General features: G+C 40.5%; 1 pseudogene; it reads right to left on the bottom strand.

Moving 5' to 3' along the window:
• LOC106979978 (aldehyde oxidase 4-like) overlaps positions 1–12,042 on the bottom strand; it is a 62,301-nt pseudogene that overhangs the window by 7,501 nt on the left and 42,758 nt on the right.

The raw sequence follows: 12,042 nt of genomic DNA, 5'->3' as shown, positions 1-12,042 counted from the left end.
GAGCAGGGGAGGGGCAGAGAGAGACGGAGGTACAGAATCTGAAGCAGGCTCCAGGCTCTGAGCTGTCAGCACACAGCCCAACACGGGACTCAAACCCATGAACCATAAGATCATGACCTGAGCTGAAGCTGGATGCTTAACTAACTGAGCCTCCTAGGTGCCCCTAAAATAGAGTAATCCTTTCATAGTAGGACTGCTATTATCTCTGCTGCTCTGGGGAGAAAACCAAGGTCCTGAGGCATTGTAGGGGAAACTTGTCTACTAAAGCTAGTAGTGACAGATCAGGGACAGCAACCCTAAGTTGTGTTTTACTTTACAGCCCCTGCTGTTACCATGTTCTGAAATAAACTCAAGTTTCCATGAATACAGACATTGGTTTTGTTCTTTGGAAAGGCAGAAGTAAATGTTAATAAATGCTTTGTTTCTTGAATGGGCACCACTGATCAGCCCATGCACTGAGGGCCATCACCCATCTGCATGTATCTGTCTTTTCCTGGCAAGGATAATAAAGAGAACATTCACTCACTCCTCCCATCTTCCTGCAGGATTTTTCCTGACGATTGGCTAAAGACGGGCCATAAGAATTTGGCAGGCATTCTAAAAGTAAATATTTGAAATGACATCAGAAAAAGAAGGCACAGGAAACAGCAAAATGTTAAATATTTAAATCAATTCTAATGTAGTCTCTCAGTTTTGTGAACCTGCTTCCCAATCCTCTAGGCAGGGTTTCTTAAAGTTGAGTAATGTGTGGAACCCCTTTGAGGAAACAAATATGCCTGTGGATCTCACAGTGTTGATGTCAATTATTTTTATTTTAATGTTGTTTTAATATACGCTAACATAAAGCTAGGTAGCGTCTCCTTAGAGTTATAGCTCTTTTATACCTCCAAAGCAAAAATAAAATGATGAAGCAGACAAACCAATCTTTATACCAATAAAATTCAAATAACAACATTAATTTAGTTGGTTGATGATGTTGTTTCTCTGAAGCTAAATGCTGCTTGGAATGTGGAAAAAGCCTTTATTGCTCTAGCCCACATATGTTGAAGTTAAGTGTGCCTACTGTGTGCCAGTCAACAGATCAATTTCCTGTCCATCCTTCTTCTTTAAAATGCCACTAAATTTTCATCTATGCTTTATACCTTGCCATCATCTGCTCTTCACTGGGCAAGAAAAAAACACCAATTACCTATGAAGCCCATCTCTGCTCTTTTTTTTTTTTTTAATTTTTTAATGTTTTTTTATTTTTGGGAGAGAGAGAGACAGACAGAACGTGAGCAGGGAAGAGGCAGAGAGAGAGGGAAACACAGAATCTGAACTAGGCTCCAGGCTCTGAGCCATCAGCACAGACCCCGGGGCGGGGCTGGAACCCATGAACCGCGAGATCATGACCCAAGCCAAAGTCAGACGCCTGCCTAACTGAGCCACCCAGGTGCTCCTCTGCCCTTTTCTTGTTGCCGTGACACAAAAGATAGTTCTTGGTCCCAAATGTGGGCAAAGAGATCTCATGGCAATACCCCACTTATAAAGTGGTCATTCTGATGATGTAAAATGTACTTTAAAAAATTTGTAAACATTACTAGTGAAATGAAAATAAGGAGGATTGAGGTGAAATCTCGGGCCCTTGAGATTATACCTGCTGACCCCTGATATCAGTGGGCCCCAAGTTGGCTTCCACCCTTACTTCAAATACAAATCTGTTCATGTCTGCCCTTACTTATTCATCTTAGCCTCAGAACACCTCTCATGTTCCCTCTTAGTTTCTGTTCCTTCTTTTCTATTATCCACTCTTTGGGAAATGGTTTCTGACTTCTCATGTGTTAAGGAGATCCTTGTTTTCATAAATCTATCTTTCTGGTTCATTCATCTTTCAATCACTGACCTTATTACAAATGGGTACCTTCTAAAAGAGGGCCACATCCAAGGCAAACCAAAGTTACAGGGTTTCTGCCTGCTCAAATATCAGGTATTTGTCTCCTTATTGTGTCCTGACCTCATACTCCTACGCATAACTTTACAGTCAGCAGTCTGATAGTCTCCTAAGATAAGTGTCCCCTATTTAAGAGAGTGAGATATTGCAGAGAACAGTTTCATTCTTTTGTGACCTCCTGAACTCCTTTCTTTGTATGAAGAATTCTCTCACCTTATATTCCTTGGTAGGGTCACCTTCCTCTATTAAAGCTCTAAATGCCAGATACAAATTTTTTCAGCTTTTTTTTTTTTTGCATTATAGAACATTTCAAAATACATAAAAGTACAGAGAATAGTGTACTAGCTCCCCTTATCCAGCTTCAACAATAAACATTTATACCCCAACCTCACCCCTCTGCTATTTTTCTTACCTCTTCTACTTTGCTCCCTTCTGCTCTCTCTGCTCCAGTTCCCCTGACCTGTTGTGGCTTCTCAAGCACAGTAAGATCTTTCTGCCTACAAATACCTGCATGGCTTCTTTCCTTGCTGCATTCAGGGCCAGGCTCAAGCACTTATTCATTGTCTGCTATGAGGTCAAGCTCTCTGTGTTTCACTCACTGCTATTCCCTAAGTGTTTGTAGCAGGACCTAGCAATATGACAGGTCCTCAGTAAATGTTTAAGTCACTGTGGGATCAATAAAAGAGGTCACACAAATTTACGACTTTTCTTATGATGATTCTTCATTATAAAATATCAGAATATTTCTAAAAATATGTTGTTTCCTCTTTGTGTGTGTGTGTGTCTGTGTGTGTCCCTGCTTTATCAGTGCTTGAGATTATGCCTCATCATGTGTTGGGTGTCTCTCTGGCACCTGGGCCTGCAAGGTAACCAGAATCTGGATAAAAGATGAAATATAGACTCAGTCACCTACATGTTTTAACCAAATTAGAACTTCCCAGAGTGTTTCTCTTGGGTGCTAATTCTATAGTATATTAAGAGGGGTTTTATTAATTAAAATGTTTTCATGGTTAAGTAAGCTTGGCAAAAACAGTGAAACAAAGTTAAAGAGGTTTCTTTACTGTGGGGCTTGTCAGAGCCTTTATTATGCCAATATGCATCATAAGCCTCTACAAGTGGGATGTAGTATGTAATATTTTCCAAACTTCTTGGCTATAGAATCCTTTTTTCCCCCACTGAGAACGTCATGGGATCACTGTTCCAAGGAACATACTTTGGGAATCCATGGTTCACATGATATATGGGCATATTCAACAGGCTGAAATTTTCTCTTTTCATCTAGGTGTTTGTCTTTGTGGGTGACTAATGGTTAATCAGTGGTTTTCTGGACATTGGAGGGTGGGGAGGAGAGAGGTGGTGGTGGCGGCTTTGTTGCATGATCTTTGTAAGCCATCCAATGATTCTATGAGATGGGTGGTATTTGGGTGAAGTTTTGCAGAGAGGAAACTGATCCTTAGAGAGGTTAAAAGACAGGCCAAGCCCTACCTGGAATTAGGATGTCCTATTAGTGATGGGATTACTCTGTACTTCTCTGGTGTGCTGGGGTGGGAGCAGGGAGGGACACTCTCACCTAAGACAAAAGGAGGTTGCTGAAGGTACAGCAGAACATTAATTATGAAAAACAGCCCAGGACATCAGAAAAAGCACCAAATGGGAGCCTAAGAAAACTGGACTTGGAGTCTTGGCTCTGTAGGTAATTAGCTAAGTGATCTGGAACCAGCCACATGACTTCTCTTGGACTCAGTTTCATCTTCCATAAAAGAAGGGTGGGGACAAGGTCGACGTCACTGTGAAGATAGGATTGGGCACCATGCTGGTGCTTGCTTCAGACAGATGTATCTATGACTGGGGGATGTCTAGTTCTTGACCAGCCACCTGCCAGAGGTAGAAGAAAAGTATTGTTTATTTCATTGGTTTTAAGTCCCCCCCCCCATTAAAAACCTTTAATTCCTTTTTGAACTGAATATAAAACCTGAGTATCCTATTGGGACAAGCATTTAAGACAGCATCTTGGGTTTTATATGCAGGTTATGAGTTTGAAGATTTTAAATGGCACTGTAAAAGATATGCTGCTTTTCAGGGACATGTGGCCAACCAAAGAATCTTTTTGTACTTTTATACCACTTTCATAGGAACCATGTGTCACTACGGTCACTCTGGGACATCTTGCTTAGTATGACACACGCAGGCAAGGTTGAGGTCCTGATCTTACTGTTTCACTTTCATCTTCTTGTGACTTACAGACAATTTAGCAGACTATGTTTCTTTTGTGGGACGTTTTGCAGGCATAAGGATTTTGTTGTAAAGAAGCAGTATATGTTCAAAGAAGGCCCTGTGGATTTTTGTAATTTCCCAATTCTGAGCACACTATTAAATAACATTTTTTTTAAAGAAAGTATTTTCTCCCTATTTCTCATTTGGGAGACAAGCTTTGTCTCTCCACTCCCTGCCACCCCACCAATGGCTCCCACATTTTTGATTCAATATTCAACAAATTCTTATTTAAAAGAAAAAAAGAAGGGGAAATTTCCTACTGCAAATAATCTCTTACTCTTTAAACAGTATTAGAAATATTTCTTTGAATTAGTACATGGAGGCCAGTCATGTGGAATTCTTAAGTAGAATGTGAATTCTACAAACATAATCTCTCATCCTATTAAACACATACATTTCGAACTGAAGATCTGAATTAACATAGCATTCCTTTGAGCAGGTGCCATAAAGCTGGAAAGTATTCTTTCTTTGAAAACTGGCATCACATTTTTCAGAAGACCTTTTGCATGCAGAAAGAATATATCACATATTTCCTCAATTCTAACACCCAGTCCTTCGCTTTGCAGTTCCTCATTGCTGAAATCAAGATGAGTCTTATAATTGATCTGTGCATTTAGAATGATGGTATTTCTCCTGCTCAACAAAGAACACAGTTGCTAGGCTGACGGTAAGGTGCTACACTTTTCTATAGTGGAGAGGATGGGCACTAATCTTACCTGAATCATTTTGGTATGATGGCCTTGTCCCATTTCACAGCCACCATGAGTCACCAGGACAGAGTCATCAAAACAGATGTGGATTAGAGTGGCAGCCTGGGGGAAATAACTGCACCAGTTTGGAAACTGATATGGCCAAATGTTGCTGAGAGTTTAGCTGAGGTTGCCAGATTAACAGTTTTGCTTTATTGACCCAATGTATCACTGTTCATACTGGAAAAGAAAGCCATTATAGGTGGCAACAGACAACCCCTTTCAATAACTCCCACACTTAAAAACCATAAATGTTGATGTATGAATGGTGGCTCATCTCCCCTCCAACCAGTCTCCTGCATACTGGAGGCCTTGTGTAATTGATTTAGGCCTCTGCAAAGACCCAACTTGTACAATAGTCTATTATTCTTCCCTTGTAGGACATGAAAATTAATTTTAGAGCAAATAGAACCTGTATAAGTAATTTCCAGGCACAAATTGTCTTGGATACTAGAGGAGTTGGAAGATATTGAGATGTTTTAATGGTTTCCAAATGCTGCTGACCCTCAGGATCAGGGTAGGGAAAAAGTATGGGTCCCATTCTGGAAATTCCAACTCAGTAGAAGATTGGAGGAAGGGCCTAAGTATCCATTTTTTAAGCTCCCAGGTGATTTTGGTGCTTGGTCAGATTTGGGATCCATTGATTTAGTCAAAATTCTTCACTTTGCACATGGGGCAATAGAAGCCTAGGGAGGAGGAGAATGGCCAGACTCACATGCCTAGTTTGTAATAGAGTCAAGACTGGAACCCATAACTCTTAGCTTGAGTCCAGTGTTCTCCACACCTATGCCAGGCTGGCTCCTTCAAACTAACAGCTGTTGTCTTTCTCTGGGGCTGGCTGCTCTAGTGGAAGAATCCATAGTCTAGGGACTAGCCATAGGAGGGAGGAGGCTGGACTATGTTGCTGTATTGGGTGGTTCTGCAAGTCACTGTAATTTTTCTTTACAGAAATCCCTCTCATATGCTGGTGCACATGGCCCAGCATCCTGCATGGGCTTCCTTGGGACCTCTACCCCCTGTGTTGATGCCTGTGTCCCTGCTACGAAGCATAGAAAATATCAACTAATTTACCTATGCTATTTCCTGAGTCTGCAACTGTATTCTCAGAACTGTCAAATTCTCTCCAAGAACTTTTAAACTTTCTATTTTCACCTTATGGTAATTTAACAAGAGTAATGGATAACCAGATACCAGTGAGTATTGCCACATGCTTTCAGAGCCCATGTTAGATTTTATGGTGATGACTGTATAAGCACCAAGGAGGACTACTTTAATAATGGGGTATATTAGAGATGATAAGAGGTGGGACAGTGAGTCATCACACCATACAGAGGCATTTGGGATAAAGACTTCAAAATGCCTTGTGCAGCAGCAGCCAGAACTACCATCATTTTATGAGTGAGGATGTAGTTTTAAAGAAGCAACATCATCTACTACATTAAGTTAACATTACTATTTTCTTACTGGCATTTATGATACTATTTTTAGGTAATTTCCAATGTTGTTTGTATTTCATAAGGGCCTAAGAGCTATAAGAAGTTTATTCCTTGCTTTGAGTTTATACACAGATAAAAAATATTAAAATAAATAATTTAAGTGGTCATTGAGAATCTACAAAAATTTTTTTCCTTTAAAGGGGTCTGCATATTATTCTGACTTGAGAAACGCTACTTGGGGGAAACAGTACCTACTCCCAGAAGTGCAGCCTTCGCCTCCTGGCCTTCTCCTCTCTCCCTCTCATTTTGCTTTTTGCCTTGTTAGTGGACCCCAAGGGAGAGTGTGTACAGAAGATAACTAGGTAAGAGACAGCTTGGCCACACCTCATTCACACCATGAAGGAGGTCTCCCATCTTCCTTCCTTGGCATGGGTTGGTTAAGGGGACATTTCAGAGATCGATGGGGATGGAAGCAAAAAAATAGAAGAATCAGAAACAGAACTCTATGAAAAACTGTTAAAGATGAAACTAAAGAGAAGGCACAGCAGTCACTGAGCTTTAATATAGTAACTTCAAATTCCTGTGTGAATGGGGCAGGTCTGTCTGTTCTCTTGTGTTTCTTCAAATGACCCCACTGCTGCCACTAAGAATTTAGGAAGGACAGAAAGAGAGATCTTCTTATTTCCCCCAATTCTCTCATGGATTTGAAATTAGACCTCAAACCCCAATACTCATGTCTAGGGCTCTGCTCTAGGTCAGACCCCTTGAGCTGGACTTTATCTGCTCATCATTTTCGAGTCCCTGGTAGTGTGTTGCACCAGATCTACCCTGATACCTGTGGTCCCCAATGCTTGCCTAAATCCACTTTGTTTCCTGCTTTAGGAAACCTCCCCAGTTTCTTCTTTCTCCCCACAGGGGACCATCCCCAGTTGCATACAGTTGCCATTTTCAGACAGTCAGTCATGTGGAAAACTGTTTCTGGTGAGAAGAAGACACCTCTCTCAACCTCACCTGACTGTAGTCGGCCACAGGGACCCAGTGGTAAATTTTCTGGGGACCATGGCAAGCTTCCTCTTCTTCCAGTAGTTCTTTTTGTTAAATTCCTTCACAGTGCGTTCCCTACCATAGGATGAAGATTTCTCCAGACATTCTTTCCAACATCTTCACAAGGGCTCTGGATTAAATGTCTGCTTATAAATTGTTTTGCTAATCCTTTTATACATGTTCATTTCTTTAACCTGAGAGACAATAACATGGATTTTAAGGGTATATGCTTAGTCTATTACAAAGCATACATTTTTGTTATATACCTGATATGAAGAAAGTTTTTCTAAAAAATGGCTGTAAATATGCAAGTGCAAGTATACATGTATAAACATAACAATTATAACAATAATTATACTAACAGTAGAAACTACTGGTGAACACTTCATATGTTCCATATCTCAATTAACTTCACCATAATTCTGAGAAATAGCAGGTACCAACTATTATGAGCCCTGTCACAAGTTTTGTTAGTGGTGAGACAAAATTTTGACTCAAAATTATTCTACTCACACACAACGTTTCAAGTTCAAATTAGCTCCACAAAATCTTGAACTGTGGTAGAATGTTTGCATAAATGGCAATCATTCCATTCTCTGTATTCATGCCTTTAGGTGGATTCACCCTGACTCTGGGATTGGCCATATGACTTGCTTGGGCCAAAGGGACAATACGTATTAACACAGGCAAACACTTGAAAAGGGATTGTGCATTAGGGCTGGCCACAGTCTTGCCACTCTTGGGAACTCTGTAACTACTACCATAAGAACTATTCTGGGTTAGTCTCCTGGAGGATGAAACTCTGAAGTTGACATGATCCTTCCCAGTTGAGATCTCTCCTAGACTAATCAGCCCAGTGATCACCAGACATGTAGGTAAAGCTGTCTTAGACCATAAAGCTGCAGTGGAGCTGGCCCAGAAGAGCTACTCAGCTGACCTTCAGAACCAGAGGAAATGCTTTCTGTTGTTTTAAGTCCATTACATTTTGTGGTTGACTTGTTAATATCAAAAGCTGATACACAGTGTACTTTATTTATTTGAATCTGTTTAGAAGCCAATATAATGCTATATGTCAATACTCAAGATATATTTGAACCAGTGATGTCAAAGTTTTGTTAGGGGGTTCTGACTTACTACCTCTTCAGGTGGTAAGTTATGCTGAGAAGCCACAGCAGTTATGTAAGCTACCACTATCACTGAGCCTTGGGGAAGCCAAATCCTCGAAGGCAGTGTTGGATGGCAAATTTGTTTTGCAAGGCCTACCCTGGCACCGAAAATTACGAATATAATATGAATTTTCAGATTTCATCACAATGAACTTTGTTACCTGAATTAAAGCAAAACAAAACTTCTCATCTATCAAATATTCAAAACCACTTAACCAAATTTTATCTCTAACTAGAATTCTTCACAGAATTTATCTACTTTATATGATAAATATTCATATGAATAAAGTATGGCACATACAGCTCAACTGGTAACCTATGGAAAAGGCATATTTCTTACTGACTCAGATTCATAAAGAGTGCATCCGCTGTTAATACTCACATCAGCAGCTTTGATCACACCATTGTTGATGAATCCAATCTGCAAAGTGATATCAGTAAAATCACCTTCTCAATACAACCATGCCTCTAAACAAACACATCTGATCACAATTGTCAGTCTACCTAACTTATGAACATGATTTGATGTGACAGTTACTTGGAGGGACATGGAAGCTGATGCCCCATTTGACTAGGATTCCAGCAGAAAGTCTTGATCAGTTTTAGACAGCATCCAAATACTCCTTGCAAGTGGAAGTGGAATTGGGTAATTGTCTTTACTGTTGGTTGGTTATCACTGAACAATGTTTTAGGCATTTCCTAAAAGTTTTGATCTCACTCACTTTGTATTTTCCGAGGAATGGGTGGTGGCCACCAGTTATCAGCATGTCATCATCACACTCTAGAAAAGACCAATTGGGTGGCCAGCCCTAGGGGAAATGACTCTGTTAATATGCGGGATGCTTCATAAATTGTAGAAGCAAATAGATGGGGGAAGGGGGCTTGAGATAATCAGGCTTAGTGGTTTTCAATGAGGGTAGTCACATGCTTTAAACAACAATTTAAAAGTTTGTGGGGGCATTAAAATTCACAACAACAACTAAAACACCCCATGCCTACTATTATTATTCTGGTTTAGTCATATCTAAGAATTTATATATCCAAATTATACATTATTTCGTTATAAGTTACTTTCTTTTAATTTTTTACACAACATTAAGGCATTGTGTGATTATTTTGCAGTTATGTGTATAAGCAGGTTATATTATTATGAACTTTACTTTGGGATATTAAAAGGGGCATTAAAACACCATAGGAGGATGTGAGGCTGGAAAGGTTGAGAACCAATGATTTGTTGAACTCAGCCTCCTTTGCATTCAAGCTCCTTGTTCATAGAATGCCCATTGAGGGCACCTCTGGCTTCTGAGGGGATACTCCCAGTGCCTGCAAACTTATAATTATAAGGCAACCTTTTCTATTGTTGCAAAGTGCCAATGAATTAAGGTGTTCATAGTTTTTCTTTCTGTAGTGGTAGCCTGGGACAAGTTAAGTTTGTCTTGAATATTTAGTGAAGTTTGGTAGTTACAAGGTTCACAAAAGTCATGGCTATTCCTGTGTCTGTTTATTCCATCTGCATGATGCAGAGGCTAAGTGAACATTCCCAGGAGCAGCAGACCCTAGTGTATTTCATGACAAAACATGTTCCCTGTAAGGTTAGGGTTTTGATCCTCCCTCTACTCAGATAATTTCAGCTTGATTTATTTTAATGATTTAAATGATTTAAATGATTTAAATGATTTAATGATTTAAAACATAAACATTTTGGGGCGCCTGGGTGGCTCAGTCGGTTAAGCGGCTGACTTCGGCTCAGGTCATGATCTCATGGTCCATGAGTTTGAGCCCCGCATCGGGCTCTGTGCTGACAGCTCAGAACCTGGAGCCTGTTTCAGATTCTGTGTCTCCTTCTCTCTGACCCTCCCCCGTTCATGCTCTGTCTCTCTCTGTCTCAAAAATAAATAAAACGTTAAAATAAATAAATAAATAAATAAACAAACATTTTAAAGAATTAAAGTCAATGAAAAGTAATACATGTTACATCTGAGTCAAAACTTATAGTGATTACATCTATTTTACACAAAAATCTTGTAAGACAGGTAGATTACTTTCACCAATTTGTGGGTGAGGAAACTGAGGGGGCTTGTCAAGGTGACCTTGTGAGTGAGTGGCAGTTCAAGAGCAGGGCTTGAACACAGATCTTCTGGCTCAGGTCCAGCGTTCTTCACCACATGCTAAACATACCCTTTGGAGATGAGAGTCTATGACCAGTGGGACAAAAGCAAGCTGTGGTACAGGACTAGAAGGACATGATGGCATTGGCACAGCCAGGACTGCTGACAGTCACAGCTGTTATGGTGACTCTTACTTGTTGGTGGACCATGGCACTGACAGCTCCTAGTGATGGGGTTTTGGAGTGGTGGGGTCTGGAGCTGATGGCCAAGAAGTGATTTTTTAGACATCTTTGATGCAAAAAGGTGATTTTGTTAAAGCATGGGGACAGGACTGGGGTTGTGAAGAGTGATTGGTTATATACTATGGAGTTATGGGAGGTAAAGGCAAAAGAGAGGCCTCCAGAAGGACTTTCATATGCTAAAGAGGACTCAGAAGATACCGGAGGCCTTGCTATTGTCAAGCTAAAGTTATTTTCCCTCTGGTAAGGCATTAACATTAAGACAGTAGGGAGTTCTGGAGAAATGTTCTGCTCTGTATTTGCCTAAAGTATTTATAAATGGGCTGCAGGTTATAAGAAAATTTAATTTTATCTACCATTTCCTTCTTAACTTAAAAAAAAGTTTTTTTAGGGGGGCCTGGGTGGCTCAGTCGGTTGAGCGACCAACTTCAGCTCAGGTCATGATCTCACAGCTCGTGAGTTTGAGCCCTGCGTCTGGCTATGTGCTGACAGCGTGGAACCTGGAGCCTACTTCAGATTCTGTATCTCTCTCTCTTTCTGCCCCTAACCCACTCGCATTCTGTCTCTGTCTCTCTCAAAAGTAAATAAAACATCAAAAATTTATTTTTTTAATTTTAAATGTTTTATTTACTTTTGAGAGAGTGAGAGACAGAGCACAAGTGTGGGAGGGGCAAAGAGAAAGGGAGACACAGAATCCGAACAGGCTCCAGGCTTTGAGCTGTCAGCACAAAGCCTGATGCTGGGCTTGAACCCACAGATCATGAGATCATGAGCTGAACTGAAGTTGGATGCTTAACTGACTCAGCCACCTAAGTGCCCCCATTTCCTTCTTATCTTTGTTTCCCACATCACTATGGAGGGGAGGGTAATGTTGGGGCTCCAGGAAACTGAGTCTATAGGTTTCTGGAGATTAGGCTATTGATAAGATAGCCTTTTTCTTGTAATCTACTAAGACATTTGTAAACTGATGGAGACTCATGTCCTGCATGATTGTGATCTCTATCAGTTAACCATTTGTTTTCTCCTTTCCTTTGTTCTTAGGCAGCCAGGAGTGCCTGAGGAATGTCACACATAACCCTTGCCTTATGCTCCCTCA

This window comes from Acinonyx jubatus, chromosome C1 (genome assembly GCF_027475565.1).
Source record: "Acinonyx jubatus isolate Ajub_Pintada_27869175 chromosome C1, VMU_Ajub_asm_v1.0, whole genome shotgun sequence".
NCBI classification, from domain to species: Eukaryota; Metazoa; Chordata; class Mammalia; order Carnivora; family Felidae; genus Acinonyx; species Acinonyx jubatus.
Note: the sequence above shows the minus strand (reverse complement) of the source record. Positions and strands in the feature narration are given on the sequence as shown.